This window comes from Macrosteles quadrilineatus, unplaced genomic scaffold, assembly GCF_028750875.1.
Source record: "Macrosteles quadrilineatus isolate MER2022 unplaced genomic scaffold, UCM_ALF_1.0 Scaffold_55__1_contigs__length_795759, whole genome shotgun sequence".
In the NCBI taxonomy this organism is placed as follows: domain Eukaryota; kingdom Metazoa; phylum Arthropoda; class Insecta; order Hemiptera; family Cicadellidae; genus Macrosteles; species Macrosteles quadrilineatus.
Genome location: NW_026542648.1, coordinates 301391 through 308495, shown reverse-complemented (window position 1 = coordinate 308495; position 7105 = coordinate 301391). Strand labels below are relative to the sequence as shown.

Below are 7105 nucleotides of genomic sequence, written 5' to 3'. Positions count from 1 at the left end.
AAAATTGAGCTGATCTCAAATGAACGACTCTCACACAATTGAAGCAAAAGAGTTGTTTACTGTTCTGTCGTTCTTTTATCTGTCTGCCGCTGCCCCTGCCGTGCCCCAGCGATTGTAGTTTTCAAAGTCTTTAAGCTGTGTTTTTTTAAAAATAATTTGAGGTTTTATCGAAGTATCGTATGTTTTGAAGTCGGATTTAAGTGTATAAAAGAGTGTTTATTGTTATGCGTTCTACCGTGCCATCCCCGTGCACCCTTGTAAGTTAAAGTTAGTTTTTATACAGTAGGCCTAATCTTTAAAAGTGTTTGTTGTGTTTTGTTCCAAGTGTTGTCCAAATAAAACAAGGATACAGTTTCTTAATTGGGCTACACTAATATCGATTGAAACTATCGATTCGATTAGTAAACTGCGATTTTTTCACCATCAACAAGTTTGGTTAGTTAGGTTAGGTTATGATAGATTAATTTTATAATAGACATTATATTTTAAAATATCGATTATTAATCAATATTTCAATTTGATAGTTCCAATCGATATTAGCGTAGCCCAGTTAAGAAACTGTTGTACCCCTGTAGGGTCACACAGTTAGGACTACCGACATTTCCCATAAACATTGCAAAAGGACGAATCTTATAATTATATAATTATTTGATATATCGTTTGGTTAGTTAGGTAAGGTTAACCTAACCTAACTAACCAAACGATATATCGAATTAAACAATCGAATAATCAATATTACTGATTCGGTTGTTTGTGCCAACAAATATGGAAGTGTACCCACTGTCTAGGCTGTGTGGTAAAAGGCACTTACAAAGTAAGTTACCAAGCGGTGTACCTTTCATATTAGAAACCCTTGGGCGAGTTGTATAGACCGTCAGCTGTGCTGCGGTTACCATAGGTTCTGGCGCACACCGCTTGGAGCACCACGGTAGTTACGGCGTACGCGCTACGTAAACTACAGCGGTGTGCGCCGGAACCTATGGTAACCATGGCAACCGCAGCACGCCTGGTAGTCTATATTTAATTCTTTTTGTCTATGATTATACTTGCTACTCATACACACATATAGTCTCTAACTTAATAAGAATGCTGTAACCTTTTGAACGAGGCATTTCCTCACGCTGTTGTAATAGTCAGAATATTAAAACATCGTTTGTTTAATTTAAATAGCGGTTTGTTTGAAATTATTTAGAGTAACATGGCCATGAGAAACATGCTATTTGAAACTCCAACGACAGGAAAATATACATTAAGTTTTATAAACGATTAAACTGTAGGCTAGTTATTTGTAGCGGCCAAAAACTGTTGTCCCGTTACCTACTTTTAGAAATAAACAATTTGTCCTCTACTTACTTAGTGATGTAAAAAATCATTATACAGGTTGTTATGGTCATTATTATAAAGATCAAAATAACTAGGCCTACAATTTATTCTTTAGTTGGGGTAATTTTGATGAAACAAATAACAATACATTTACAGTCTTCATTTTATGCTAGAATGTTTTACTATAAACAATGTAGGCTATTAAGAACTGCAGTAAAGTCCTTTAGAGAACCTGCAATATCAGTACCTTCAATATAGGCCTATATTGGGTGAAATATCAGTTCGTTATACAAATAGTACTTTATATTATTCCCTGCGATATAAATTCCAAATTTTGTTTTGAGTATTAAAGGTACTGTATCGTGATATGAATATTTAAAGCCATAGATTCTTTTCAAATAGACTTTCACACTGTGCCGTGGTGGTTAAACAAGGTTAGTTCAGTTTGGTTTAGTTAATGTTAATAAAAACCAGGTAACACCTAAATAAATACAGTACAAATTGTTCCAATAGCATCATCATTGGGTTGGGTTAGTGTTGTACAGTTTTCTATCAAAACTGATTGTCAAAAGCGCCAAATTATACCTAGTCGTGTCTTTTCATGAGTAACTTAGCTTATAGAAAAAAGCTAAACGTTTTGTTAATGATACCTTGTTTGTTTATAAACTATAGGCCTACCACTTTCAAAAGAACCTGCGCAGAACCATGGCTGTCTCGCGCATGTAGGGGTGAAGGGTGATGGTGGGGAAGGGCCTGGAGCAGTGGTGGGGATAAGTCGTTGGGGCGAGGTGTCTTTCCCCACCACTCTGACTCTCCTGCTGTCCTGCATGCACGACTCATACAGGTGCGTGGTTTTTTTCTATGTGGTAGGCCTATAAGCTAACATAACCTAAACGCCGCAATGGTCTGTAAAAGATTGGCGGGTGGTCCTCTTTTTAAAAAGACCCATAGGCTAACAGATTAATAAGCAGGCCTATTTCTTAATCAATATATTTTATATAAATTTGAAGCTCTTGTCAGTAGGCCTATTAATTTATAGAAACTGAAAATTTGATAGGATAGTATAATACATTAAAGTTTCTCTGCAGAACTTTACCCCATAACATTGCTGTTGCAGTGCAATGTAATTTTCAGAATCAGTCTTCTTCGCTTTGTATTTAGGCTAAGTAAAATTGATTTTCCTTGCTGCATATTAGGGAACATTATTACTATGTTTAATAGCCATGATAAGGTACAGTAGACTCCCTCTTATTCGGACACCTTTTAACCTGACATCGGTTAAACCAGACAACACTCGGTGGAAATTACATCTCTTAAGGCCTATTTTGCTTGGAGCGACTGTAGCGATAGTCGCACAGCGATTATCGCTCAGCTACTATAGCTGACAAGGCGGCCGTTTTGCTTAGAGCGATTGATCTTCGGTCGCACAGCGATTTTTCATAGTTAGTTAAATATCAGCACTCACAATGGTGAAGTCATGAGTGCGAATTGTAAGTCATTAAAGCGTCTCCTCTGTGAGGATTTAGGAGACGAGGCTCCACTCGACCCTAGTGGAAGTATCAATGGACGATCGATTGAAAATACATAGTGATACGTAGGATTAGGGATGGATACGTATCACTAGAGGTCACTAGATAGGACATAAATAGAAAACTGTAGTGATATCAATGAAAAAATATATTTATATAAATAAAAAAATAGTGATATCAATAAGAGTACATGAATGTCGGAAAATAAAACCTGGAGTCTAAATTAAAAAAAAATATTCATACAAAAACTGACACAGTATTAACGCCCACACTACGTAAATAACACATAACAACTTGGAACAGTCAAGCATTTTATATTTAATAAATTTGAATAGACGTAAATTACCTTAACAAATTAAAACAAGTCGTCTGTTTCTACTAAAATTTAATTTAGAAAATGAAATTAATGTGTAATGAAATATAACCAAAACAGTAGAATCGTAACAGCACATGAATAGAAAAAATTATTTGAACAAAAAAGTAAATTATGGTTAATTTAACCCCTATTATGTGCCTACTGAGTGAAGTGCACTGTTTTGAGGTTCTGCGCATCAGTCGCGGCGCGATTATCGCTCAGACTGGTCCCCGGGGCAGTGGTCCACGACTCTTGCGATAGTCGCTCCAAGCAAAACAGGACAACGCAAACTCCGTCAGAGCAGTGCCCGGCTACTATCGCGGAGCGATTATCGCCATACGACTATCGCTGCAATCGCTCCAAGCAAAATAGGCCTTTAACCGGGCAATTTTTATCAGCACATCGGTTTAACCGGACTAGGTCGGCAGGAAGTGGGAGGTAAGCGTTACTGAAACGACTGTTCTTGTGTTAAGGATATGAGAACAGTGATTATGCTCTACTACATTTTAGTCAAATACTGTATATACAGTATGCATTTAAACGGTCAGTTTTAATGAGTTTGTGGGACGTCAGTTTAACGAGAAAACCCATTATCCGGACTGACCTCGGTCCCGAGAGTCTGGATAAGAGGGAGTCTATTGTACTGTACATTTTACTATGTTATAGTGACACGAAAAAAAAAATAACAGCCAAAACTTCATGCAATAACCCCATAGTACCACATACAATAAGTTTACTAGTGTGAACTGCGCTGTAGGCTTCACATTGAATGTGTTGCCCATGTTTATTAAATTAACCTAAAACAGAGTTTTTTTGTTACAGAGTCATTGATTGAGGTGCTGGTGAACTGATTGAAGACTTAAAAATGTTTTGTTATTAGTGTGAGGTGTGATAGTACGGACTGTTGTGATAAATTACCACTGTTTATGATTTACTTTATATGTTTTAAAAATAAATGTTCTACATAAACTATTAAAATTGAATGATCATTTACAATGCCACTATTTCCAGCTGTAATAATTTTTTTTATACTTCTTTTAATTATTTTTTACTTTGTTTCTAAACATAAGTTCTGATGTAGTCAATATTTGCATAATATGCACTTTAAAAATATAAAATAGTAAACACAACAGCTTTTAGCGAATTTCCCATATAGGGAATAAGCTATTACCGTAGTACTCATGGTAAGACCTGGACCCGGGACAAATTTTTTTTTTCGTTTTGAGGTCCCTAGAGGCCAAAAATACCATCCGTTCAAATTCATATATATATATATATATTTATATATATATATATATTTATATATATATGTGTCCGTTAGCGCGATAACTCGAGCAAAAATGATCCGATTTCGATGAAATTTGGTACAAACGTGTAAACCTACGTTTATTCGAACGAGTTCGCAAACCATCATGATCGGACCATGGGAACGGGGGTTTATGGGGGCTTTTATGGGGTAAAAATGGGTTTTTCCCATTTTTGACCCAAAAAACATAAAATTTTGCAATTTCTTTCCAAACTGTTTTGTAGAGCTTAAAAAAACAAATAATTTAGTATATTGAAGCGCTATAATGCGCCTAATGGTTACGGAGAAAATTCCAAAAAAATTTAAATTTAAAATTCCCATGTTATTCTTATGGAGAATAAGTAAACTGTTGTAGTTTGCTTGTTTATTAACATATTTTGCCCAAATTTGGAAAATGTTTTTATTTCTTACTAACTATTAACATTTTACATAAAAAACACTTTTACCCCCCCCCCCTGTTGCAGCAAACCTAAGTATGTGTCAAACTGATTCTATTTAAATAGGGTATAATGCAATATTTTTAAGGAGACATTTTAGTGTAAATCCAATCAGGCAATAGGAAATTCGCTTAGTCTGCAGGTTTGCTGCGGCGGGGGTATTTATATACCATTGTTATTATTTATTGGTGTTAGCGAATTTCCCATATAGGGAATAAGCTATTACCGTAGTACTCATGGTAAGACCTGGACGCGGGACCGATTTACTTTTTCATTTTGAGGTCCCTAGAGGCCAAAAACACCATCCGTTCAAATTCATATATATATATATATATATATATATATATATATATATTTATATATATATATATGTGTCCGTTAGCGCGATAACTCGAACAAAAATGATACGATTTTGATGAAATTTGGTACAAACGTGTAAACCTACGTTTATTTGAACGAGTTCGCGATCCAGCATAATCGGACCATGGGAACAGGGGTTTATGGGGTAAAAATGTGTTTTCCCCATTTTTTACCCGAAAAACAAAAAAATTTGCAATTTATTTGTAAACCGTTTTGTAGAGCTTAAAAAAAGAAATAATTTAGTATATTGAAGCGCTGTTGTATGCCTAACGGTCACGGAGAAAATTCAAAAATAGTTTAATTTTAAATTCCCATGTTATTCTTATGGAGAAAATAAAAATTGTTGTAGTTTACTTGTTTATGGATATATATTGATAAAATTTGGCAAATTTATTTATTTCATCCCATACTATTCACGTATGGTCAAAAAACACTTTTTACCTTCCCCGTAGCAGCAAACCTAAGCACTTGTTAAATTTAATGTTATTTAAATAGGGAATAAATAATATGTCTTATTTATGGAAATATTTGAGTAAAAATGTAATCAGAAAAGTTGAAATTCGCTTAGTCTGCAGGTTTGCTGCGGCGGGGGTATTTTTGTATTGCAATCGTTAAGTTGCAAGCTTAGTTGCATATGCATTGGTCTGTTTAAATGTATAAAGGAACTAAAATAAAATCTGAAAATTCCAGACCAACATAAAGATTATTCAAACAAGGTTAAAGTATGTAAAAAATTCCAAAAACTTATTTTGAATTTGGTAAGTTTAATTTGATACCAAATATCGTTGACCTTATTTCCTATATTTTCTCTGGATGGTATTTCAATTTATTTTATAGTTGCAATGATTCTGCTCCACTCAAATTCCAGGGCATGGACTGCAATCAATATATGCCAACATCGAATTCGAGAAAATCTAAACATTTGTTAACTCACTTGTATATACCGTAACTTAAATACAACATGAAAAATAATAGGATTTCCTGGAATTTTTCTAAAATGTTTGAGATCATTCTCAACATCCCAGGCAATTTCCTTAAATATACTCAGATCATTCATAAACAATATTCTAAGAAAATTTTTATATAGCCTAGAAATCTGGAGAACATTCTCAGAATATTCTGGAAAGTACTCTGGAATTTTCTTGGTATATTCTGAACATATTAAGTTTAAATTATTAATTTTGTCAAGTATGACAAAATAACTTGAAAAATACAAAAAACAATGTTTTTAGGGTAAAAAATGGGAAAACTCAATTTTTAGTCCATTCCCATAGTTAGTATTAAAGTACCGAATAGGTACTTAAAATGCAATGGATGATGGGGATGACAGAGATGACTGACTCAAGTCGTCAACCGTCACGGTGGTAGCTAGCAGCAGAACTGAATTACTGAAACTGAACTGAACTAGAACTAGTAAGTCATGACTCCTGAGTCGACTCGTTGAAGACCAAATACAACTGATTTGGTTCTTTCTGGCGCATGCGCAGTAGGCTAGTCCAATTCCTGCCCTGAAACGCTCGCGTATAAGTCCACCGTCAACCGTTTCAAAAATACGAAACGATTGGAAATAGAATGACTCGACACTCAACTCAACAGTCAACCATTTCAAAAATAGGGCCCCTGAAGTGACTGGACTGTGACGTTCCGTAACTGATGTGTGTGAATCGACCTTAATTTTTTTTACTTTAATTCCGATTGCCTTTAGTGGCCTACGAAGGCGTCCTTAATTAAGTTCCATGAAGTTGTAACATTCTCCACCATGTCTTTTTAAATTCTTGATTACTTGATCATAAGT

At 34.8% G+C, this 7105-nt stretch overlaps 1 long non-coding RNA gene across 1 annotated transcript; it reads left to right on the top strand.

Annotated features, from left to right (window-relative positions):
* LOC128981895 (uncharacterized) lies at window positions 1-4185 on the top strand. The gene is made up of 3 exons (XR_008489520.1): window positions 1-257; window positions 1996-2167; window positions 4030-4185. It is a non-coding gene; the product is annotated as an uncharacterized LOC128981895 (long non-coding RNA).
* The last annotated feature ends 2920 nt before the right edge of the window (window positions 4186-7105 follow it).